Source organism: Mobula birostris, chromosome 10 (genome assembly GCF_030028105.1).
Source record: "Mobula birostris isolate sMobBir1 chromosome 10, sMobBir1.hap1, whole genome shotgun sequence".
In the NCBI taxonomy this organism is placed as follows: domain Eukaryota; kingdom Metazoa; phylum Chordata; class Chondrichthyes; order Myliobatiformes; family Myliobatidae; genus Mobula; species Mobula birostris.
The window spans coordinates 76,345,458-76,372,475 of record NC_092379.1 but is presented as its reverse complement, the minus strand read 5'-3'; the positions used below and the strand labels follow the sequence as shown (position 1 = coordinate 76,372,475).

Genomic DNA, 27,018 nt, shown 5'->3' with positions numbered 1-27,018 from the left:
TGTAGGTGCTCAGCAAAGCGGTCTCCCATTCTACATCGCATCTCACCGATATATATAGCAGGGCGCATTGGGAGCACCGGATAGAGTAGATGACCCCAACGGACTCACAGGTGAAGTGTCGCCTCTCCTGGAAGGACTGTTTGGGGCCCTGAATGGTAGTGAGGGAAGAGGTGTAGGGGCAGGTATAGCCCTTGTTCTGCTTACAAGGATAAGTGCCAGGAGGGAGATCAGTGGAGAGAGATGAATGGACAAGGGAGTCATGTAGGGAGCGATCCCTGCAGAAAGCAGAAAGTAGAGGGAAGGTAAGATGTGCTTGGTGGTGGGATCCTGTTGGAGAAGTTCTGGAGAATTATGTGCTGGTGGGGTGGTTAGTGAGGACAAGAAGAACCCTATCTCAGGTGGGATGGTGGGATGGTGGGAGGATGGGGTGAGGACAGACGTGCACAAAATGGAAGAGATATGGTTGAGGGCAGCATTGATGGTGGAGGAAGGGAAGCCCCTTTCTTTGAAGAAGGATGACATCTCCTTTGTTCTGGAATGAAAAGCTTCATCCTGAGAGCAGATGTGATAGAGACAGAGGAATTGAGAGAAGGGGATGGCATTTTTACAAGTAACAGTGTGGGAAGAGGTATAGTCCAGGTAGCTGTGAGAGTCAGTGGGTTTATAAAAGACATCAGTAGATAAGCTGTCACCAGATATAGAGAAAGAGAGATTGAGAAAGGGGAGGAAGGTGTCAGAAATAGATCAGGTAGATTTGAGGGCAGGGTGGAAGTTGGAGGCAAATCTGATGAAGTCGATGAGCTCCACATGAGTGCAGGAAGCAGCACCAGTGCAGTCATCAGTGTAACGTATGATAAATTGGAGAGTGATAGCAGTGTAGACTTTGAACATACACTGTTCCAAGTAGCCAACAAAAAGGCAGGCATTGCTGTGGCCCATGTGAGTGCCCTTCGCTACCCCTTTTGTTTGAAGGAAGTGGGGGAAGGAGAAATTTGTGAGATTGAGGACAAGTTCCGCCAGACAGAGGAGAGTGTTGGTGGAGGGGAACAGGTTGGGTCTGGTATCCAGAAAAAAAGAGAGAGCTTTGAGGCCTTCCTGGTGGGGGATGGAGGTGTATAGGGACCGGACATCCATAGTGAAAATAAGACGATCGGGGCCAGGGAACTTGAAATCATTGAAAAGATCAGGGCTTGTGAAGTGTCACGGATGTGGGAAGGAAGGGACTGAACTGAGTTGAGGAATGCAGATATAAGATCAGTGGGGAAGGAACAACAGAAACAATGGGTCTACCCCGACAATTGGGTATGCGGACCTTGGGTGGGAGTTAGAAATGGGACGTGCAGGGTGAGGGAACCACGTGGTTGGTGGCAGTGGATGGGAGATCCCTAGAGTTAATAAGATTGGTGGTGGTGTGGGAGACAATGGTCTGGTTCTTCTTAGTGGAGTCTTGCTCGAGGGGTAAGTACACCAGACCACGACAGCACTTCCCCTCCCCCCATCTGCGGGTTTGATGGTGAGGTTAGAATCAATGCAGAGTGGAGAGCAGTGCTTTTGGAAGGAGAGACATTGGAAATGGAGGGAGAAGTGGTGAAGTTGAGATGATTGATGTCTTGTTGTCAATTAGCAATGAAAAGACCCAGTGCAGGCAGAGGGCCAGAGCGGGGTGTTCAGGAAGAGGAAGAGGAAGAGGATTTAAGGTAGGAGAAGGGGTCATCGGTGCAGGGTGGAGAGTCCTTCCCAAAAAAGAAGGCACAGAGACTGAGTAAGGCAATATCCCTTACTCAGCTTCTTGTTGTAAACAAGTAAATAATGAATTCTTGTAGGCCTGTTTCATGAGCATGAGACAACAAAGCTGTAATAATTGGTCTGCTTCAAACCAGACAATACTGGCTAAGTTACTTGTTCCATTGTGACTGAGTTCAAGGAAGCTTGCAGACCAGACTGATTTTGTCACCTAGCACATCAAAGATGGTCACAGGTATAGTTGATCAATCAATAGTTGAGATATTTGTATACTCAGAGAGTCGGCCTTCACACCATTAATTTTGGGTGTCTGGGACCTCTGTCCCCAGAAGCTTTCAAACTATCTGTGTGAATTACTTTTTTACAGCAAAGTTACCTGAAAAACATCAAACGTTGATAACATCAACTAGTAGCAAACCAGTATAAATGTTAGAAAGCAATGGGGATTGTTAGGGATGACAAGGAGAATGACAGAAAGACAGAGTGACAGAAGAAAGAACTAGAATTCATTCCTCAGCCTTTGGTTTTTGCATTGGATGACTCATTCATCTGTAACTCATTGGTATGGTCTTTTACTTTGTAGACACTGTAACTTTACTTGGAAATCCTTTATAGTTTATAAATCTTTCCTAATTCAGAAATCATTTACAAATTAGAAATCCTCCGTGAGTGTTAAATGCATGTCAAGAACTGTTTGTCTAAATCTAAACATGAGTCATTAAAATAAATCCTACTTCCTGAGGAGACTGAGGTCCTTTAACATCTGCCGGACGATGCTGAGGATGTTCTACGAGTCTGTGGTGACTAGTGCTATCATGTTTGCTGTTGTGTGCTGGGGCAGCAGGCTGAGGGTAGCAGACACCAACAGAATCAACAAACTCATTCGTAAGGCCAGTGATGTTGTGGGGATGGAACTGGACTCTCTCATGGTGGTGTCTGAAAAGAGGATGCTGCCTAAGTTGCATGCCATCTTGGTCAATGTCTCCTATCCACTACATAATGTACTGGGTGGGCACAGGAGTACATTCAGCCAGAGACTCATTCCACTGAGATGCAGCACAGAGCGTCACAGGAAGTCATTCCTGCCTGTGGCCATCAAACTTTACAACTCCTCCCTTGGAGGGTCAGACACCCTGAGCCAATAGGCTGGTCCTGGACTTATTTCATAATTTACTGGCATAATTTACATATTACTATTTAACTATTTATGGTTCTATTACTATTTATTATTTATGGTGCAATTGTAACGAAAACCAATTTCCCCCGGGATCAATAAAGTATGACTATGACTATAAAATAAACTGTGTTTAAACAACTCCGAAGTATCTCCTGCTTGCTGGGAAGAGAGATCCCACCATTCAAATAATGGGTACTGGCAGCTAGACCTCATCACAGAGACTGGACAGGGCAGTGAAAAATAGGTTGATACAGTATAACCTCTCAATAGTGAGCATACCAGTAAGTACCTATATCAGATAGCTCTTAAAATCTCCCTTTAAGTTTAGGGCTTTGCAGGCACTGAACTCAATATCATCACACGAGATGCCAAAAAAAATGAAGCACACCTCGAAGTATCCCAGTTATTTTCCAAATGTTGCAAGATGGCCAAAATACAACTCAACACACATATAAAATGCCTTTTCATTTGTACATCACTGATAAACACATGCATACAAATGGATCCAATTTTGTAGGCAAAACCTTTCAAACCAAATTCTCTCTGGTTCGTTAAATTGTTTATGGAAAATATCAGAAAATTTGAAAGAAGCAACCATGTGTAAGCACTTTAGAGACACTGTTTTGTTTTATACTTGCCAAAAGAGCCATTCTCCTAAGTAGACTGGAGAGAAATTGTGCATTATGAAAGATCACAAACGAATCAGTTTCCTTTGCGAACCATAACATGGTTGCAACAAACTGAAGAAACTTTTTGTAAATAGACAATTCATTACTTTCAATTTTCAAATTTGAGGGCCTACAATAAAGATTCATGTTGTAAAATTCCTTGTGTACATGCAAAGTGAGAAGGAGATTCACCCCCTCTCAGATGCCAGGCAAAAACAGAACTGTAGCCCCTTTAGGCATGTATATCGGTACTGATTGCTTTTAAAGTGGTAGTAAACCAGCCGTTGGCTTTACTGGAAGCTGACGTAGCTGTTGAGAAATCATGTCTTAAAACGCTGCAATAGAGTTATTTTTAAATCAGGAACTGGCCAGGATTAAATCTTACCTTGACATATTGTTGGAGAGTAGGAGGGCAGGGCAATTAATTTATAATCAGCAGTTTGCCAGACGCTCCATCTTTCTCCTGTCTAATTAATGCATATTAAAGTATTTCATTGGATATTGTAAAAGACACTCCCAGAGATGACTTGAGTTCAATGTGTTAATGCATAAGAAACATTTCAGACTGAAAGAGTGAGAAGTGAGATTTTTTTTGCATGCAAGATAATGAGGCACGTGGACGTAGAGCAGATGTTTCCTCTGCAGCAGAGTATAGATTTATTTTTCACTACTTTAAAATAAGGAGTTAGCCATTTATGTCAAAGGTGAGATTAAAAAAAAGATGAGGTGAAGGGCCACAGGTCTTTGGAATTCTCCCTCAAAAAGCACAACCTTGGAATTTTTTTTATATGTTACAGATAGCAAATAGACAAAAATGCAGAGTTGAGGTATCATTTAGGTGAATCATAATCTTATCTCAGCGCAGGCTTGAGGGAGGGGGGCATATGGCTGATTCATGCTTTGAATTTGTATGTTTCTATGTAGATAGTCTAAAAACATAACGTAAAGATTTTTACTCCTCGTATTTGAAGGATGTAAGAAAGTCAATTCAATTCAAAACCATTAAACCACGTTTAACTACAAGGACATTTGTGTTGTTTCATGTTGATCTGAAGGACTCATTTTAAGAATGCAGTGACTGTTAGCAACATTACTTACTGTCCCAGTTCAGCACCACAAGAAAAACATTCTTAATGTTCAAATTTTGTAACTAACGAATTGAGTATAATACCTTGTCTATACTGAATGCATAGAGATAGATAATTCTGTAAATTATTTGAACAATAGCAACACTTTAGAACTAATTTATAAGCTGCAAAGCACATTGTGATCTTTTGAGGAAGTGTAAAAACAGAATAGAGTTGCAAGCTTTCCCTTCCTCAATTGTAACATACAGTAAGTACTGTTGCCACACAGCCCCTGAGATGCAGGTTTAATTCTACTGCTGCCCATGTAGATTTGTACATTCTTTCTTAGTCTGCCTAGATTGTTCTTGGGCCACCCTGGTCACCTTTTACGTCGGAAACATGTGTTGGATGGTGAGTTAACTGGCCACTATCTACTATCCTCAGTGCTGGTGGGTCATAAATGGGCTGTGATGGGGCATGAGTATACATGGGAATAGGGGAATGGGATTGATATTATTGATTTGAGATCTGACAGAGGGTCAATAAAGCAATTTGGTCTTTTTCATACAGGAAGCATGCAGAGAGACATAGACCTGGGCTGATAAATGGTAACTAACAGATGCATCACAGAAGCACCAATGACCATTCTCCAACAAGAGAAAGCCAATCACCTACCACTGACACTCAAGCATATTACCAACACAGAGCACCTCTTATCATCATATTGATATCAGTCCCCATTGCGAACTGAGAGCGGGAAGGGGGCAGGGAGAGGGGAATCATGGTTGGGAAAGGGGGAAGGGAGAGGGGAGGGAGCAGGAAGCACCAGAGAGACATTCTGTGATGATCAATAAACCAATTGTTTGGAATCAATTGACCTTGCCAGATGTTTCAGGGCTGGGCGTGTCTGCACTTGCACCAAACCCCCTCCCCTGGCACTCCTCTTCTGCCACCTATCCCACAACCATCCTGCGGTGCTCTACACTCACCATTCCCTTTGCTTCCACCAGATTTACAAATTTGGTCTCCACTGCACGTTGACAAATACAGTACTGTGCTGTTTCCATGATCACACACAAGAGCTCAACATTACTCCATGGCTGTTTAATCTTCTGAAGAATAATGAGCTGCATTTGGATTCTCAATTAGCCACACGTGGCTAGTGGCTAATTTATTGTCAATGCCACTGCAACTTGCCATGAAGACCTCAAATACAGAAATAGGCTTTGTTTGCAGATTATCAATATTGTTAAATTCCACAGCTCAGTGAACCTGACTGCCACACTGCTCTGTCATTATTGAAAGCAACCACCTACCACTATGTTAAATTTGAGTAAATACAAGCATATTCACAGCTCAAAAATTCTTTTGTTTGCAGACTGCCCATTAATGACAATATCTGTAAGACGCCAAAAGGGCTTCTTTCCAATGAATCAAATATTCAATGAAAATAATAGATTGTGATAAATTATAAACAATTTGTGAGTTTGCATAAATATCTCAACTGGAGTATATAGAAACATAGAAAACCTACAGCACAATACAGGCCCTTCGGCCCACAATACTGTGCCGAACATGTACTTACTTTAGAAGTTACCTAGGGTTACCCACAGCCCTCTATTTTTCTAAGCTCCATGTACCTATCCAGGAGTCTCTTAAAAGACCCTATCGTATCCACCTCCACCACAGTCACCGGCAGCCCATTCCACACATTCACCACTCTCTGCGTAAAAAAGTTAACCCTGACATCCACTTTGTACCTACTTCCAAGCACCTTAAAACTGTGCCCTCTTGTGCTAGCTATTTCAGCACTGGGAAAAATCCTCTGACTATCCACACAATCAATGCCTATCATCATCTTATACACCTCTATCAGGTCATCTCTCATCCTCTGTCGCTCCAAGGAGAAAAGGACAAGTTCACTCAACCTATTCTCATAAGGCATGCTCCCCAATCCAGGCAACATCCTTGTAAATCTCCTCTGCACCCTTTCTATAATTTCCACTTCTTCCCTGTAGTGAGGTGACCAGAACTGAGCACAGTACTCCAAGTGGGGTCTGACCAGGGTCCTGTACGGCTGTAACATTACCTCTCGGCTCTTGAACTCAATCCCATGGTTGATGAAGGCCAATGCACTGAATGCCTTCTTAACCACAGGGTCAACCTGCATAGCAGCTTTGAGTGTCCTATGGACTCGGACGCCAAGATCCCTCTGATCATCCGCACTTCCAAGAGTTTTACCATTAATACTAAATACTGCCATCATATTTGACCTACCAAAATGAACCACTTCACACTTATCTGGGCTGAACTCCATCTGCCACTTCTCAGCCCAGTTTTGCATCCTATCAATGTCCTGTTGTAACCTCTGACAACCCTCCACACTATCTACAACACCTACAACATTTGTGTCATCAGCAAATTTATTAACCCATCCCTCCACTTCCTCATCCAGGTCATTTATAAACATCACGAAGAGGAGGGGTCCCAGAACATATCCCTGAGGCACACCACTGGTCACCTACGTCCATGCAGAATATGATCTGTCTACAACCACTCTTTGCCTTCTGTGGCCAAGCCAGTTCTGGATCCACAAAGTAAGGTCCCCTTGGATCCCATGCTTCCTTACTTTCTCAATAAGCCTTGCATGGGGTACCTTATCAAATGCCCTGCTGAAATCCATATACACTGCATCTACTGCTCTACCTTCATCAATGTGTTTAGACACATCCTCAAAAAATTCAAAGCTATGCCGACGATTCCTAATCATATTATGGATCTCCAAATGTTCATAAATTCTTCCTCTCTGGATCTTCTCCATCATCTTACCAACCACTGAAGTGAGACTCACTGGTCTATAATTTCCTGGGTTATCTCTACTCCCTTTCTTGAATAAGGGAACAACATCTGCAACTCTCCAATCCTTCGGAACATCTCCCGTACCAATTGATGATGCAAGGATCATTGCCAGATGCTCAGATGTCTACCGTACATTTCCCTGAGAATATTTGTTCCCAATTTATGCTTCCAAGTTCCTGTCTGATAGCTTCATATTTCCCCTTACTCCAAGTAAAAGCTTTCCTAACTTCTCTTTTCCTGTCCTTCTTCAATGCTGTGGTAAAGGAGATAGAATTGTGGAACATTACTCCAGGGAGTGTTTTAGAAGTAACGTCATTTTTAAATGAATTTTCTAATTGAAGTACCTGCAATTATAAAGCACCTTTGATCTGCAGATGACTTTGAAAGCTCAATGTCCAATAGCCATCGAATGATCTAAGTGACTGTTGCAATGTGAAGCAGTATTTACACAACAAGCACCACACAGAACTACTGAAATGAATGCCCAGGTCATCAGAGTTAGCTACATTGGTTGAGATATAAATAATCTTAGACTCTAACATTTTGTGCCAAGGTAGCTTCAGCTGCATTTACTTATAATCTTTAATGTAATGAAACAACCCAAGCTACATCACAGGAACATCAAACAAAATTGACATTAGTGCGGGTAAAAAGATATTATACCAGATAATTAAAACTCTTATTAAAATACTACCTGAAAGATCAAAAATGAAAGTAATCTGAGGCAACAAAGGGTAATGGAAGTACTAAGTAGTTTGGATACTATCATTATTCAGAGAAAGAGTTAAAATTTCAGACCAGCGCCCTCATCAGAAGTGAAAAGAGAGGAAAATCCATTAACTTTCTGCTGGACAGAAGGTGGGAGAATGACTTGTGTAACAAAGGAAATATCTCTGATAGAATGAGGTCATAAGACTTATTGAATACTGCTTGACCGGCTCAGTATTTCCAGTTGTTTCTGTTTCTATCTTACTCAGAAAGTTTGCTGTTAAGAAGGATCGAAAATGATTGATTTGCTGTTGGCCAAAAGAGTGTGGTGAATGAAAACATGATTCTGCCTGGCCTGCTGCGTTCACCAGCAACTTTGATGTGTGTTACATGATTCTGGTTAAGCAGGTTCTACCTACCCAGAGCAAGACACTTCAGAGCTGATTTAGTGCCTTTCATTATCTTCATGTCGAAACCCTGCAGTTGGTTTCCCTATATATACAGTACTGTGCAAAAGTCTTAGGCACACATATATATATATATATATATATATATATATATATATATATATTACTAGCATGCCTAAGACTTTTTCACGGTAGTGTAGTAACTTTATGTATTGCACTGCTAACAAAAATAAATCAAATTTCATGACATATGTGAGTGATGATAAACCTGATTCTAACATGGTTCCCTATTGTGGACTGAGAGTGGGAAGCAGGCAGGGAGAGGGACATCATAGTTGGGAAAAGGCGAAAGGAAAGATGAGGGAGATGGAAGCACCAGAGAGACATTCTGTAATGATCAATAAACCAGTTGTTTGGAATCAAATGACTTTGTCTGGTGTCTCAGAGCTGGTATGTCTGCACTCGCGCCACTCCCAGCTACTGGCACTCCTTCTCTGCCACCTGTCCCACACCTCTCCTGCGGTGCTCCACACTCACCATTCCCAACATCCTTTGCTCCCACCAGATTTATAAACGGACTCTTTGTTCCACATTGACAAATACAGTACAGTGCAAAAGTCTTAGGCACCTGTATGTGCCTATGACATTTGCACAGTACTGTAAGCCATAAACGTTAATCTGAAAATGATCAACTTGCACAAGCTTCATAATCCTGAGTTGGATTTAAGTAGTGGCCTGAACCCCAGGAACAACTTTGTATTGCAGGAGAGGATTACATCCATCTGTGAGAACACACAAGGCTTGTTTTCAGGCCTCGTCCATCTGACACCTCTGACAGAGAACACCAACCACATTCAACTGAAACATTATGTATTTTTTCTAAAACTGAAAATGTATGTTGTATATTTCCAACAAAACTTAACGTATAATTCATGAAGACACGAAGAACTCCAAATGCTAGAATTTGGAGCAACAACCAACCTTTCAGATAAACTCAGTAGATCAAGCAGCATCTGTGAGAGGAAAGGAATTGGTGACATTTTGGGTCAATAATCTGCAGTGGTTTGACTCTATGTGTCCCTCCCACAGATACTACTCAACCCACTGAATTCTTCCAGCAGATTGTTGTAGACAATTCAGGAATCTGTAGAGTTACTCTGAATTCAAGTCATTTTACCTATGTCCTATGTATTGCTACCAGGGCCACTGGTCCTAATATTGTTAATCCCTTTGGTAGGAGGGAGAAATGAATTTGGGATGAGACTTGTAAATCCTCAGACAAATTAGAGTTTGAACCAATGTGCTGTGGAGTTATTGAAAGGATAAACCTACAGCTCACAACTTCTAACGCTTTCAAAACTGTCATGCTACCACTGTAATTGGTATCATTTTCATATCATGTGTACTTACAACTTTCATCCAAGAAATCTGTACGCTTCACTCAAACAATGGAGGAGTGTTAAGCATAATTACTTGTTTACAAGATATTCACTGGATTAAAAATACCCATCCAATCTTGTAGGGAACACCATAGACTAAGCATGTTGTTTGTACCTCTAAGCAAAACTACAATGCCTGCAATTGTCTTGGTCTTTTTCTGTTTTATAATTGGTTTCATTATCTATCACACTGTGGAAGAGTAATTAATCATATTTTTACAAGGAAAAAGGAACAATCAGAAAGAGAGTAAATAAAGTTGTGAAGGCTATGAGAACCAGGCAGCTGAAACCCTCAAATGTGTAAAGCTGTGTGTCAAGGAAACAGTTCTGTATCAGTAAGTAAACACAATAGATATTTTGCCCATCCAGACTTTTAATGTCATATCTATTCTTAATGATAATACACCAATTAACACTAATACAAGCCATCATGATTGTTTTACTACTCAAGAAGAATGACAAAAAAATTGCATTTATGTCCTTCACAGAACACATAGAAGGTAGCATAGGAACAGTCCCTTCAGTCCACAATGTTGTACTGAACTAATTTAACTATCAGTTGGATTACTGCAGCAGACCAGATTGAAAAGATCAGGGTGTTGGGACCGGAGGCAGGAACAGGTCGGTTCTGCTCGCTGCTCTGCCACGTTTACTCAGCTCTGCGCTGAACTGTGTCTATGACCTGCTCCAGCTGCGGTGATGACCATCTTTCTGTCTTTTGTGAAACTTCAGTTCTGAATGCTATTTGCTTACTTTTTATTGTTTGCACTATTCTTTTTCTCTCTCTGGGCATTGGGTGTTTGACACTCTTTTCTTCATTGGGTTCTTTTGGAGTTTCTTTGTTTTGTGCCTGTCTGTAAAGCGACAAATCTCAAGGTTGTTTAAAGTATACATACTTTGATAATAAATGTACTTTGAACTTTGAACTACCTAACTAAACTACTCCTTTCTGCCTACACAATATCAATAATCCCCCCTTTCTCCACAGTCATGTGTTGACCTATGAGCCTTATAGCACCTTTACCACATTTTCCTACACCACCACTTTTTTGCAACTTCTTCCAACTCCCACTTTCTGTGTAAAAAAATCTTGTCTTGTATTTCACTTTTATTTAATGTCAATGTCATCCAAAAGATCACATCTCTAACAGTGCAATAGTCTGTCAGCCCAGCGCACCAAGCTCACTCTGGATATGCACTCAACTCTTGATGGTTGATGAATGAACAGATATCTGTTTTGGGTGGGAACGATTAAGAGGTTAGTCATGGCTGGGGAGAATCTCCTCACTTCAAATACAAACGTAAATGTGATTGAATATTTCATATTCACTCATGAGAGAGGCTTAACCTATCTGAAATAGCAGCAATGTGTTTCCAAAAGCATTATCTTACTTTTATACAAACGTAGTACGCTCAACACCGCACATGACATTACCAAGAGCATCAGAAAACAAAACTCAATGCTAAACCATGCAAGGGAATTTCGAAGCAAAAAGCTTGGCCACACCAGTAGGTTGAACATAATGGCTTAGAGAGAGAAAGGCTGACAGCTTGCAGCAGAACCCAAGTATCAGCCCAGACTTACATCCCCCATGCTTTATATGAAGCTTGAACCCGCAACTTCCTGATTGTGAGCCAAGGCTGACGTCTTTTGTTCATTCCAGATAAACAATCCATCATCTACAGACCAATGCTATGCAGAAGCCATAGCCTGACCTTGACTTTGTCCACAACCTCCACACAGCAGTTGCAAGGCAAAAGAAAACACTGAACACTGGGTCAAAGAAAGAATGCAGTTACATAAAACATCCATTTCTATTCACAAAATTAGGGAAGTTTCAGCTTAAGAGCCCTCCACCTGTTACATTGCATAGATCACCAGAGAGTCAGATCAAGAGTTGGACATGTACCATGGCTGTGTAGGAAAAAGACACATAATAGAAACAAATAAGCAAGAGCAAGCACTACACAAAGCCTGTAAATATTATGTGAGCCATGCACAATTATTTAATTCCATATTTACTCTCTTTTCTGTTTTAAAGTCAGTGAACAACTTCCACTTTAAATTCCCTTGTGAGGTACAGAAAGATGTTCTGAAGTGCTTTACACACAAAGTTGAAAGGGAAACAAACAGTTTAGGATGGAAGATTTTGGAACCACAAGGTAAAAAGTTGTTTAGGAGCTTCACAAGGCACAGAGAAGGCTGAGCAAAATCTTCCCAAATGCAAGAGTTAGTTGTACTTAAGAGCCAAGCATGAAGTAAACTGCAGCATCAGTCACTACAGAGGCAGCACCATAAATTAATATTTTGCTGCAAAAACACAGAAGGGAAAAGAAAATGTATTAAGGAACACAAAATAACAGTTGCTGAAGTGAGAACCATATTATATCTAGTATTTATATCTGGATAAATAAAATATACTAATTGTCAGTCTCAGGGACAGTTAACCATGGTGCTACTGTTTTTCGGCAAGAATTGTCAGGTTCAGAGAAGGAAATTTGTCACATCTACCAGATCTAAGGTTGTTAGCCCACCAATGTCATTGGTTGTTAAACCTCAGTTTACGCCTATTTTGGGGTGAAACTCACAAGTATCAGCATTTCCAGCAACAACTACATTAATGCATTTATAAATAAGAGGACAGTGTTCTGTGACAGGTTCTTCAACCTTTTTGCTTTATTAAATATACATTAAAGGTGAAGATCACATGACACTGGACTATAAGCTGCAATGCAGTCAAGTGGGGTGCAATGACAGAGTCTCATATGCAGTGTGAGTAGTTTACAGGAGACAGAACTCATTAACTCAATTGCTCATTTAGAACCATTTCATTCACTGTTAATGTAAACTATTTGTCACAGAATTGGTTCAAAGTGCTTCCAGCTGCATTAAATGCCTAATGCAGGGCTATTAAGCAGCACTCAGGAAGATAAGGAGAAAGAATAATAATAACATCACAGCAGTAATGTTAAACAAAGATGTACAATACAGAGAAATCATTACTTAGCAGCACGCTTATTTTGAGGATAGCAGCATATAAAAAATACAGCATCAAACCCAGACGAATATGATAGTAACAACCACAGTATCATCTGCCAATTGTTTTGCAAAACAAGATGAATTAGTATGGAAGACTGAAGATTAAAGTGGTAGTGTCTAAAGAGTATATTATAGGAGGGGGTGTAATGGAACAAAGGGAGGGAAAATGAGTGGTTAGGGCTTATGTAGCTGAAAGGCTTGCTGCCAATGTTAGGTTAACAGAAGTAAGAGGTGCACATGAAGTCATTGCTATCAGCACCACTTGCTATATCGGTTATTTGGAAAAGGCACACCAGCTTCATTCCAGACTTCATTAAGAGTTTGAGGAGATCTGGCATTTCACCAAAGACTCACGCAAATTTCTACAGATGTACAGCGGACAGCATTCGGACTGGTTGCATCATAGACTGGTAATGACAACTCTCAATGTAGAGGACCGCAAAGGGCTGCAGAGAGTTTTGGACTCTGCCAGCTCCATCATCGGTGTGGCCCTCCCCACCACTAACAACATCTTCACAAAGTGCGGTCTCAAGAAGGCAGCACTGGTCTGATGTCATCTGGGACACGCTCCCTTCTTGTTACTGTGAGCAGAGAGGAGACCCATACTCAATGACTTAGGATCCAGATTCAATGATATCAGAACAGGTTCTTCCTACTGCCATCAGATTTGTGAATGTTCCATGAACAGTCCCTCATTATTCCTTCATTTCTGAACTCTTTATTTATCTTTCTATTTTGTGGATCTTTATGTCTTTGCATCATGCTGCTTCCGTAAAACAACAAATTTCATGCCATATATCAGTGATAATACATTTGATTCTGGTTCAGAGATCATAATGGTCTTAGACATTCACAGAAACATCTCTACATTGGATTAATGTTCTGGAGTGAATTAACAAAGCATTAACTCAGAGAACCCAAAGAAGACCCAAGCAAACTAAGTTTACATGATGTTAAATCTGTATACAGTACCTCTTTGTCCAAGGTATTTGGTTGGGCAATATTTCATCTCAACAGTACACATAGACAAAATATGTGGCGTTCATCTCTGCATATTATTTTCATATCACTTAAAACCACAGTTTGGGCAGTATATACATTGCATTAACATCTATTAAGGAAGAAAGGACATGGAAGAATTTTCACCTTCAACATTTCCAGTGGAATCTTCAGGACTTTGCTGTGTAACAAAGCTTCCAATTTCAATTGTTGAGAATGGGCCCAGATTCCCAGTATATTTATACTTTTGAGATGCAAATACTGGTATAGATTAGGGTACATATATTGTATGCGGGATAGCAAAGTGCCTAGGGCAAGTTGATAACTGGTCTGTTATGTTCATGTTTGCAGGAAAAACTTTTAAGAGCTGTGACTCAAAGGCAAACACTGGATATCAGTCACGTTGCACCACAGTGTGTGGAAAGTTACCACAACACCTTGAAAAGGGGTCCATCAACGAGGAGATCGAGAAGATACAATGGCAGAAAATAAAATAACGGTACTCATTACACCTGTTGAGTTTGTTCAGATATCAAAAGCAGCTTTTCCATGGTTTCCTAAAACCAAAGGTTTTCTAAAGTGATTCCCTAAATTTTTGCCTTAAATGGCAAATAAAATGGATTACGTCTGAACTAAGAAAGGTCAACCGACCTTTTGAGCTTCCTCCTCCATTCATCAAGATTAGGACTGACCCATCTCAAAGCCATTTGCCAGCGCTATCCATATATCACTTGATCCCTCTTAAGTCCAGAAATCTAATGAGCTGTTTTGAATGAACACAATGACAGCAGTCTGAGTTAGAGTTCCAATGATTCCTTATTCTTTGAAAGAAGAAATTTCTCCTCATCTCAGTCCAAAATAGTCCATCCCTTATTGTCAAATCATGGCCCTGGTCTTAAACCTTAGCCAGAAGAAACATATTACCTACATCCAACATATCAAGGCCTTTAAGAGGATTGTATATTTTCATAAATCTCTTCTCAATGTTCTAATCTCTAAAGAATACAGAAGCTATATACTTAATCTCTCCTCATACTGCTAACCTACCTTTCCTGGAATCAGTCTGATGACTTTACATTGCATTTCTTCTTTTTCCCTCTTTTAGATAAGGAGGGCTAAGCTGTAATCAATACTCCAGTTCAAGGGAAGAGTCCCTGATACAAACAGTAACTGGCTTCTCTTTCCAGAAATCCTGCTTGATTACTTAGCTGAGTTCTATCATTTTCTTTTTTTATTTCACATTATTCTCACTTAAACACTTGCTCCACTTGCATTCTTGTCTTTGTGACATGTAAAAACATCCCCAAATCCTTTTAATCATCAGCACTTCCTAAGCCCTCACTTTCCAACAAATACTCCTCTATTCTGTTATGTGCATCACAGTGGTTAACCTCTCCAATTTCACTGGACTATTCCATTTGCAATATTCTTGCCTACTCACTCAGCTTATTGGGAATTATTAGGCACGGGACATTTTTGGAATAGAGGGTGAAGCTGCTTAATTAAAACAGAATCCAGTCTTCAAAATAAAACCTCAAAGTTCTAAGTTCAATACTCAAAGTAAATTTCAGAATTAGAATCAAAATCTGGTTTAGTATCACTGCGTACTGTATGTTGTGTAATTGGTTGTTTTGCAGCAGCAGTGCATTGCAATTCATAATAAAACCTATAAACTGCAATAAGAAATATATTTAGAAATTAAATTAAGTAAGAGTTGCCAAAAAAAAATAGAAAGGCAGTGTACATGGGCTCATTGTCCATTCAGAAATCTAATGGCAGATGGGAAGAAGTTGTTCCTAATACTTTGAGTGCATGTCTTCAGGTTCTTGCACCTCCTCCTTGATGGTAGCAACGAGAAGACAGGACATCCTGGGTGATGGGGTTTCTGAATGATGGCTGCTGCCTTTTTAAGGCATTGACTTTTGAAGATATCCTTGATGCTAGCATTGCTAGGAAGGCTAGTGCCCATGATGGAGGTAGATGAGTTTACAACTTTCTGCGGCTTTTATTTTCAAAGTACATATACATCACCATAAACTACCACAAGATTCATTTTCTTGCATGCATTCACAGTAAGTACAAGGAAGCACAATAGAATCAATGAAAAACCATAAACAACAAGATGGACAAAAAATAAGTGTGCAAAAGTCAACAAACTGCACAAATACTAAGATTAAAAAAACAGAAGAAAATTAGTAAGTAATAAATATCAAAAATATGAGATGAAGAGCCCTTGAAAATGAGTCTATTGGTTATGGGAACAGTTCAGTGTTGGGTGAGTGAAGTTATCCATGCTGGTTCAGGGGTAATAACTGCTCCTGTACCTGGTGGTGAGGGTCCTGATGTTCCTTTATCTCCATCCTGATGGCAGCAACGAGAAAAGAGCATGGCCTGGATGGTGGAGGTCCTTGATGATGGATGCTGATTTCCTGCAACTGCGTTCCTTGGAGATGTGCCCAATGATGGAGAAGGCTTTACGCGTGTTGGACTAGGTTCTATCGAGTATTTTTTGTAGGCTTTTTCATTCAAGGGCATTGGTGTTTTTATACCAGGCTGTGATGCAACAAGTCAGGTATACTCTCCACCATCTTTAAAAATTTTGTCAAAGTTTCAGATGACCTGCTGAATCTTCATAAACTTCTCAGGAAGTAGAGGTGCTGAGTACAAGAAGAATCAGAATCAAAATCAGAATCAGGTTTATTATCACTGGCACGTGCTGTGAAATTTGTTAACTTAGCAGCAGCACTTTAATGCAATACATAATTTAGAAGAAAAAAATAAATAAGTAAATCAATTACAGTATATGTATATTGAATAGATTAAAAATTGTGCAAAAACAGAAATAATATATACTAAGAAAGTGAGGTAATGTTCATGGGTTCAATGTCCATTTAGGAATTGGATGGCAGAGGGGAAGAAGCTGTTCCTGAATCACTGAGTGTTTTCCTTCAGGCTTCTGTACCTCCTACCAGTGAGAAAAGGTCATGCCCTGGGTTCTGGAAGTCTTTAATAATGGATGCTGCTTTCTGAGACACTGGACAATAATGGACATAATGGACAATCCTTTCTGAGACACTGCTCCTTCAAGATGTCCTGGGTACTTCATAATGGCACCTTCATGCTGGATCAATCAATTAACAGCTCATTGGTTTTGCTGACATTAAGTAAGAGGCTGTTGCTGTGGCACAATTCAGCCAGATGTTCTACTTCCCTCCTGTATGCTGATTCGTCACAACCTGTGATTCAGCTAATGACAGTGGTGTTGCCAGCAAACTTAAATATGGCATTGGAACTGTGCTTAGCCACACAGTCATAAGTATAAAGCAAGTAGAGCCAGGGCCAAACATACAGCTGTGTTGATGGAGATTGTGGAGGAGATGATGTTGCCAATCCAAACTAACTAGGGTCTGCAAGTGAGGAAATCTGAAAGGAGTTACTGAGGCCTATGCCTTGGTGTTTATTGATTAGTTCTGAGGGGAGAATAATTTTGAATGCAGATCTGTAGTTAGTAAAGAGCATCCTGATGTATTCACTTTCACTCTCCAGATATTCCAGGGTTGAGTGAAGAGCCAATGAAATGGCATCTGTTGTTGACCTATTGTGCCAAATTGGATCTAAATTGCTCCTCAGGCAGGAATCCATGTTTCATCACTGACTTCTCAAAGCACTTCATCACAGTGGATGTAAGTGCTATTGGATGTTAGTCATTGAGGCAAGTTACCACCTTCTTCTTGGGCATCGGTGTAATTGAAGCCTGCTTGAAGCAAATGGGTACCTCAAACTGCCAAAGCGAGAAGTTAATGATATCACTGAACACTCCTGCCAGTTGATCAGCATAGGTATTTAGTACTCAGTGCTCTATCTGGACCAAATGCTTTCTATGGCTTCACGCTGTGTGAAGGATGCTCTCACATCAGCCTGAGAGAAACCACAGCGTCATCAGGAGTTGTAGGAGCTTGTAAAGGTGTTTTGTCGGTTAAAGTGAGTATCAGAGGTATTGAGCATATCTGGGACTAAATTATTGTTGTCACATAAGTCACTTAGTTTTACTTTGTAGGAGGCGATGGCATTCAAGCCCTGACACAGCTGTCGAGCATCTTTATGTGATTCAGATTTGGTCCGGAATTGCCAGTTCACATGTGACATGGCTTTACAGAGGTTGTATCTGGAGCTCTTTTTATTAACTTGCTAGCCAGACCTGAATGTCACTGATCGAGCCCTCAGCAAATTGTGGACCTCTTGGTTCATCAAGGACTTCTGGTTGGGGAAGACTCGAAATGATTTTGTCGGGACATACTCATCCACCGGTGACTTCATAAAGTCATTGACAATTGTGGGGTATTCATTCAGATCCTCTGATGAGTTTTTGCAGATGGCCCAGTCCACTGGCTTGAAGCAGTTCAGTAGCTGCTCCTCTGCCTCATGTGAGCACGTCTTCATTGTCCTTACTTCTGGAGTCTTGCTCTTTAAAATCTGCCTGAATGTAGGAGGGGGAAAGCCAAATAATCAGATTTTCCAAAAAGTGGTCCAGAGATGGAATGTTGGCATTCCTTATCGTAGTATAGCAGTGGTTGAGTGTATTAGGACTCCTGGTGCTGCAGGTATTATGTTGATATGAACTGGACAGAGATTTCTTCAAGCAACTTTGACTGAAGTCTCCAGCAATGATTTGAAAGACGTTGGGGTAGGTGTTCCACGTTTGCTGATCGCAGCACTCAATACATTAAGTGTTTACTTAACATCTGCCTTTGGACATATGTAAGCTGCAGACAGTATCAGAGAGGAGAACTCTCTCAAGTAAGCAGAATGGATAGTACTCAATCATTAGATATTCCAGTTCAGGAGAACAAGAATGCAACAGAACCACTGCATACAAGCATGATGAAGAGCACAGACCCCTACCATTTGCCTCCTTTGAAGCAGCAGTCCGGTCCATCCATTGGATCAAGAAAACTTCGTATCTGGCTTGTGTCCGTCAAATCCAAAACCTCTTTACAGTGTGACACCCACTGAGATTCTAAGGCCACCAAAACTAGCCATTGGGTGTATGGCATTCTGATTTATGACGACGCAGGGAAAGACAGTAAATAAGTGCTCATGTTAATTGATCCTCATTGAAATCCCCATGATAAGATCAGAAAATGCATTATATAGCCTTCTTCTGTATTAACATCCCATTAAGGATACAGTATATCCATGCCACTTAATACACTATTCAGAATGTTTCTGATTTGTCACTGAATATTCCAGGTGTTTATATCTCCAGGGAGCCATCACTCAAAATTGTACAAAAGATGTACTGTATATATGAGTGTTTGGTGTTTTGTGCTTAGAATCCCTTGGAGCAACCATTGTATTTGAATATACTAAGGGGTTCTGCCAGTTGCTAGGTACTCCCTCTATTAATAACGTGCCTTGTAAAAGTATTCTGCCCCCAGCCCTTTGTTCACATAAGTGAGTATTACAACCAGGGATCTTGATCAATTCAAATGAGAATTTTTATTTGTGAATCACATGCTCCTTTTTTCACAGTAGAACCCAAAAAATATCAGGGAAAATTGAAAAGCGTGCAAAAGGAAAAATTCAAAAACTGAAATGTCAGTAGTTCAAAAATATTCATCCCCCTTTGCTCAGTACTTAGTTGAACCACCTCTCACAGCTATTACAGCCAGTCAGGGAGCGGCGTTGGACAACAATCCTGAGGTCTTGCCAGAGGTGTTCAATTGCATTAAAGTCAGGACTCAGACTGGCCTACTCAAGGCCATCAATTTTCTTCATTTGAAGCCACTCCATGGCTGCTGTGGCAGTGTGTTTTGGGTTGTTGTCCTGCTGAAAGAAGAACTTCCTACTCAGTTTAAGCTTCTTGGCAGAGGCTAGCATATTTTTATCTAGGATCTCTCTGAATTTGGCAACATTCATTTTCACATCAATCCTGACCAGATTTTCAGACTCTGTTGCCGAAAAGCAGCTGCAGAGCACAGTGAACCTCGATCGTACTTTACAGGAGGGATGGTATTATATGGCGATGCGCAGTTTTAGACTTACACCACACGTACCACTTAGTGTTGAAGCCAAAATGTTCCACATCAGTCTCATCCGACCACAAGACATCTTTGCAGTATCTTCTAAGTAATGCTTTGCAAAGTCTTTTTGGGCAAGGATATGCTCTTTTTTATCCATGGGTTCTTCCTTGCCACAAATACCTTTTATGCGCAAGGGCTTTCTGTAGCCATCATCTCCTGTTGCAGTAACTGACTTCAGCAGCTCACTTGGAGTGAATGTTGACATCACAGTAGCCTCTCTTGCAAGTGGCATTCTTCTCTGGTGACTAAGTTTAGAGGTGTGGCCTGACCTAGGCAGCATGGGTGTGGTTTCATATTTTCGTGATGGACTGCACTGAGCCCTGAGGTATATTCAGAGCCTTTGAGATGGTCTTGTATCCTTTCCCAAATTTGTGCTTGTCTATTATCATTTCCTTGACTTGCCTTGAATGCTTTTTTGTCTTCATTTTGCTTTGTTTTGGTGAAAATCAGCCACAATATTGGACCTTACAGAGACAGGGGGTATTTATTCAAATGATCCTCCAAAGTTGGTAAGGTAATATATAGTGCTGCACCTGAGGGAAGTTCGCATAGTAATTACAAAGAGGATGAATAATTTCTCAGCCTTACAATTTTGGATTTTAACTTTTAGTAAATTGTTGACAGGCTTTGGAATCTTTCTTTTGATTTGATATGATTTACAAAGTAAATTAGCTCAAAAAATCCTACTGCAATATACTTAAAATTTAGAAAGTGAGACAGTAAAATGTGAAAATAGTTGTAGGGGCTGACTAGATTTTCAAGTCAATACGTAATTCTTCAAAAGTTATCTGCACACAAAAGTAGGTAATTATAGCTATTGAAAGTATAGTTAGTAATTTATTGTTATATTGTTTAATCACTAGTGTTGAGTGTTGGGAGAGGAGAAATAGATTCTCCAGAAAATAGGCTATGTATCTACCATCTTTAGTTCTATGTAGCTTAGCTCATCAATACTTTTTGCAGCTTCTTTACATCCTTTTCCCTACTCAAAATCACATTTAGTTTTGGATGACCAACAAACTTGGAATTATGACATTTGATCCCCTCAGCAAGATCATTGATAATGATTATGAGAAGTTGAGGCCTGACCGCTGATTCCTGTTGGTCAGAGCCTGCCAATCTGAGAAGATCCATTTATTCCTAGTCTTTGCTTTCCAACCAAAGGTCAGTTCTCTATCCACATCAGTACAATACCACTTAAATTCTGTTGGCTATTGATCAACTTTATCTGTGAGAATTTATCGACTGCTTTCTAGAAATCCAAATACACCACACCCACTAGTTCCCTTATCTATTTAAGAATTCACGCTTGAAAAAAAACTCCAGCAGTTAGGTCAAATGTGAGATTTTCCTTTCATAAATCCAGCTTGACTCTGTTCAATCTTATTATTTTTTAAGAAGTTAACCTGTCACATATCTTAAATCTTTTATTCAGATCAATAATGGAAAAGTTCATCTCATCTTTAGAATGTGGCATTTTATTGAACTGCAAGGCAACATTTCTAAATTATCCAATTACATGCAGATCTTTCAGAAACATAAATATATTGGGTGCTTTGACCTACCAAAGTTGGAGGTTTTGTCACATATTTACAGTGCCAAAGATTACTGTGCAACTATCAAAGGTGAAAACTGTTCCATTTTCTTTCTTCCTTGGCAGAAGGAGAGCAAGGTGAACAGTTTTATTAATGCAGCATGACACTACACGAACTTTCCTAATGTTGTCTTTCAAACTTGACAAGAAGGCAGTGTACAGGGATAAATACCATTGTCTGTTTGTCCTGACCAATTTAAAGCTCAAACTGGAAACAGAAGTGAACAAACATAGTCTCATATACTATATTTATTAAAAGAAAAAAAATTAAACACATTTGAAATCAGTCCAATCAGTTTCAGAATATCCAATGCAGGTCCTGGCCCTATTGAAAAGATGAAAGATAACTGGGGCAAATAGATAAATGTAAAAGTAAATTCCAGGCACACTTTATGACTACAAATGAATGCGCATGCTTTAGCAAACTACTAAAATGTGAGTCTCAGGGAAAGATGAGAGAAAAGAAGCTATTTAAATTCCATCAAGACAGCCACAGGCCAATTCTGATCTTCTGGAAAACTATTGAAATGGAGTTTTACAGGTCAGAGTTTAATCTGTATTTTCTTAATTGCATTTCATTGTGCTACAGTCTTGCCAAGTGGCTGACGGTAGTAAAAGCCAAGACCAAAACCCGACACTGAAGATTGACTGATTTGGATTCTCCATGAAAGTGAATTCATTACCTCACGATATTGGTTACATACCTCTCCAACACGCTCAGTAATCACCAATCTTCACTCCAGTAAAATGATTGGCAGGTATACCTTCACACAAAAAGTTAAATACTTCATACCTACTTGCCACAATGTTTTATTAAGTGTGCAGAAAATTTGGGAGCTAGAAAAAGCGCAAAAAGTAAATGAAAAAAAAATGTTGCTGCAAATAGATATTAACTACTTCTTAATATTTTGCCCCAAAAAGTGCATGAAAGCAAGGTTGAGTGGGAGACCAAGCCAGTTTTGTGTGAAGTCTTTACAGAATTTCATTGCTGGTGTACAAGCGGCTGGAATTGAGGAAGACTGAAGTTTTGGGTGGGGCGGGTGTCAGTGGGATGAACATCTTGCCTGGAGCAATGAGACTTCGTTCAGGGCAACGGAACATAGAGCAGTGTCAATGGTCAGGGTGATGGAGAACTGGCTTGGAAGACATTGACAGCAGTGAAATAGGGCAAAAGGTGAACATTTGATGAATTATCTAAAGAAAGTTTATCTGCTAGAAGATCAACCCTTGCACTGTGGCACAGACTGGATAAGCTCATATCATCCTCATGTTGAAGCTGGGCACCTGTCTAACGTTTAAGGCCTATTTCATAGTTTCAAATTTGCAGGAGGATTTGGCAGAAGTCACAATATAGTTTTGTGCATCATTTCAGATCATAGTGGATTCTTGGGAGCCAATTAATGCATATGTAATGAACTAAAAAAGTGATAAAGTAAAGGAATACCAGCTATTTGTTTCCATGCTGAATGAGTATTAAAACTTTCTCAAGATTCAGTGCTCCTTTAATCATTAGGCAGATGTTGCATAACCCAGGGGCACAGCCATAAGCAGCCCAACACCCTCCATTACAAAGTCATGTTCTAGGCTTCACAGAATCTTAACAGCAAAGAATGATTTAATTCAGCTGATTGAGCTTGTGGTGGGACTTTGTAACAGCCACCCCACTCTCTGCTCATAGTCCATTCAAACTTTCCTCTGGCGACAGCAGAAGGCCGTAAACTGAGGAAGAGTCTATCATCTTGAGTGGTTTACCTTAATTGTGCTGCCCAGTAAAATATTTAATTCAATCTTTGGAAAGTTATAGCAGCCAGGAATCAATCTGCATTTCATCATGTCTTGGAGACTAATGTATAATGACAATTTTCCTTCAAGTACTGTACATCGATTTTTTTTAACTTATTCACTTGTGGGATGTGGGCGTCACAGGTAAGCCAACATATATTGCCCATCCCTAGTTGCCTAGATGAATAGGTGCCACAATAGGATCATATTCCAATATTAACTTAAACCCTTCAGTCACAGGGCCTTGTAGCTAAACCTTCTTGGAAGAGGCATAACAAAAAGGCTGGTCACTTCACTCTGATAATGCCTTTAAGCTTTAAGTGTCTGAGACATACCTTTTCCGAACTTATTATTGCCCAAGCAGCAGCAGATTCTTCATGTGATATTCTTTGGGATCAAGCACGGCTTTCTTTCACCTTGGTTCTATGGGTTCTAAGGAGAATATTGAGGCCAATGTGAGATCAACAGTCCCTTGCAGATGGGGCAAGAGATATCTGATGGGACAGGTGGGTGTGGGTAGATGTGAGATGGTACACCCCTCTCACCACTTACCCTGGACTTCAGTGTGTTCCTGAAGTATGGACTTGAGATTCTCAGTAAAATCCCAAGAGGAAAGAAGAGTGCTTCTCAAAACTCACTGATTTTCAAGCAAAGTCACAATGGCAACCTCTCAAATGCAGGTTGTTCATTTTGGCCACAAAACCATCTGAAACAAATCACATGCAACTGGCAACAAACCCAGCACAGTCCAAGATGTGTCACTATCACCATTTGCAACAGAGGCTTGATTTGGGACTGGTCTTACTAACCACCTGAAGAATTATGCAAAAGCAGCCACATTTCACAAGCATGTTAATTTTTGGTCCACATTGGATTATAGATCACAGCTACATGTCATTATGCATTAAGCTCCAGTGTCGCAGATTAAATCCTGACTGATGTTATTGCCTTACCTACCAGAGGGAATAACTTCACTCACCCCAATACTTACTGATTTCACAACCATGAACTCACTTTTAAGGACTCTACAAATTGGGTTCTCAATATTATTGCTTATTTATTTATTATTATTGTTTTTCTGTTGTTTTTGCATAGTTTGTTATCTATTGCACATTGTTGTCTATCTCTGTCATGTGCATTTTTTCATTAATTCTACTGCATTTCTTTGTATTTATTGTGATTGCCCATAAGAAAATGAGTCTCAGGGTAGTATTTGGTGCCATATACGTACCTTGATAATAAGTTTACTTTGAATTCTCTTTCATTACATATGGAAGCCACTGAAGCAATAAGCTCTCTTGCTGTAGATGTATCAACCATGTATCATTTGGTCTGATACTCAGAGGCCATGGACTTGAGAAACATCATGCCAGAAGTTTCATGTGCTGATGGTTCACAGTAGCTCAGGGTTGCCCAGTTTTGAGATGTCAGGTTTGAGCCCGTCTCAATTAGCATGATGGTAGTGCCGCACAATACAACATAATGTACCCCATTTTGCAGATGTGCTTCTCTTTCCTCACAGAGAGAACCCTCTCATTGCACCAAGCACAGAGTTCCCTGTAACTGTACTGCCAAGGAATAAAGTCCAGCAGTTTGGTGAATGGTAATTTTAGTGAAGTTGATACTCAGCTCCAGCTGGCTTTCAATCTATCATAAGAACATAAGAGCATAAGACATAGAAACAGAATTAGGTAATTCGACCCATTACGTTTGCTCCACTATTCCATCATGGCTGACATATTATCCCTCTTAAGCCCCTTCTCCTCATAACCTTTTATGTCCTGACAAATCAAGGACCTAACAACCTTCACCTAGTGTACTCAATGACTTGGCCTCCACAGCCATCTGTGGCAATGAATTCCATAGATTTACAACTTATGGCTAAAGAAATCCCTTCTCATCTCTGTTATAAATGGACATCCCTATATTCTGAGGTTGTGCACGCTGGTCCTAGACTCCCCCACTATAGGAAACACCCTCTACAAATTCACTCATTCTTCTCAACTCTAACAAGTAAAGGCCCAGAGCTATCAAACATGCCTCAAATATTAACCCTTTCATTCCTGGAATCAATTTTGTGAACCTCCCTCTGGATGTTCTCAAATGCTAGCACACCTTTTCTTAGACGGGGGCTCAAAGCTACTCACAATGCTCCAAGTGCAGTCTGACCAATGTCCTATAAAGCTTTACCATTACACCCTTGCTTTTATATTCTAGTCCTCTTGAAATGAATCCTAATCAATTGCTTCTGCCTTCCTTCCCACCAATTCAAACTTGCAAGTTAACCTGTAGGGAATCCTGCACAAAGACTTCCAAGTCCCTTTGCACCTCTGATTTATGAATTTTCTCCCTGCTTAGAAAGTAGTCTACTCCTTTATTCCTTCTATCAAACTGGATAACCTGTACATTATATTCTATCTGCCACTACTTTGCCCATTCTCCCAATCTGTTTAAATCCTTCTGCAGACTACCTGTATCCTCGTCACTATATGCCTTTCCGCTTATCCTCATATCATCCATAAACTTAGCCACAATGCCATCAAATCCATCATCCAAATCATTGACATATAACTTGAAAAGAAGTGGCCCCAACAGCAGCCCCTGTGGAACACCAGTAGAAACCAGCGGCCAGCCAGCAGAGGCCTTCAGTATTCCCACTCTTTGCCTTCTGCCAGTCAGCTAGTCTTCTACCCATGTTAGTATCTTTCCTGTAATACCATGGGCTCCCATCTTGTTAAGCAGCCTCATGTGCAGCACCTTGTTAATGGTCTCCTGAAAATCCAAGTAAATAACATCCATTGACTCTCCTTTGTCTATTCTGCCTGTTATTTCCTCAAAGGATTACAAAAGATTTGTCAGGCAAGATTTCCCCTCATGGAAACCATGCTGGCTTGGGCCTATTTTATCATGTGCCTCCAAATACTCCTAAACCTTATCCTCAAATAATGAACTCCAACATCCTCCCAACCACCGAAGTCAGACTAACCAGCCTATAATACTCTATCTTCTGCTTCCCACCATTGTCAAAGGGTGGAGTGACATTTGCAATTCTCCATCCCTGGTGATTCTTGAAAGATTGTTATTAATGCCTCCACAATCTCTTCAGCTACTTCATTCATAACTTACTTTCATACCTTTCAGCTTCCCAAGCACCTTCTCCACAGCAATAGCAACTACATTCATTTCTGCCCACTCACATTCTAGAATTTCTGGCATACTGCTTGTGTCTTCCACAGCCAAGACTGATGAAACATATTCATTCAGTTCTCCCACCATTTCTTTGCCACCCATTACTACCTCTCCAGCATCATTTTCCAGTGGTCTTATAACCACTCCCGACTCTCTTTTACTCTTTCTATCGACATATTCCTAACTCTAACACAGGAGAGTAGTACATCATAAGTAGAACATTATCAGTATTGTCTTAACTTGCTACAGTTTATTATGGAAAG

The 27,018-nt window shown here is 40.3% G+C and overlaps 1 protein-coding gene across 15 annotated transcripts in view; it reads right to left on the bottom strand.

Annotated features, from left to right (window-relative positions):
* The window catches only part of LOC140204125 (ETS-related transcription factor Elf-1-like), a 303,788-nt gene that overhangs the window by 111,713 nt on the left and 165,057 nt on the right, over window positions 1–27,018 (bottom strand). For 4 of the 15 annotated variants that reach the window (XM_072270508.1, XM_072270499.1, XM_072270504.1 and 1 more), the window contains 2 exons: window positions 24,798–25,213; window positions 16,432–16,764 (listed from right to left, as the gene is read on the bottom strand). The exons of 8 other annotated variants lie outside the window; for them this stretch is intronic. The gene's annotated coding sequence lies outside the window, so the exon portion shown is untranslated. The remainder of the gene's footprint in view (window positions 1–16,431; window positions 16,765–24,797; window positions 25,214–27,018) is intronic. 3 more of the 15 variants (XM_072270502.1, XM_072270505.1, XM_072270501.1) reach the window with 2 other exon arrangements.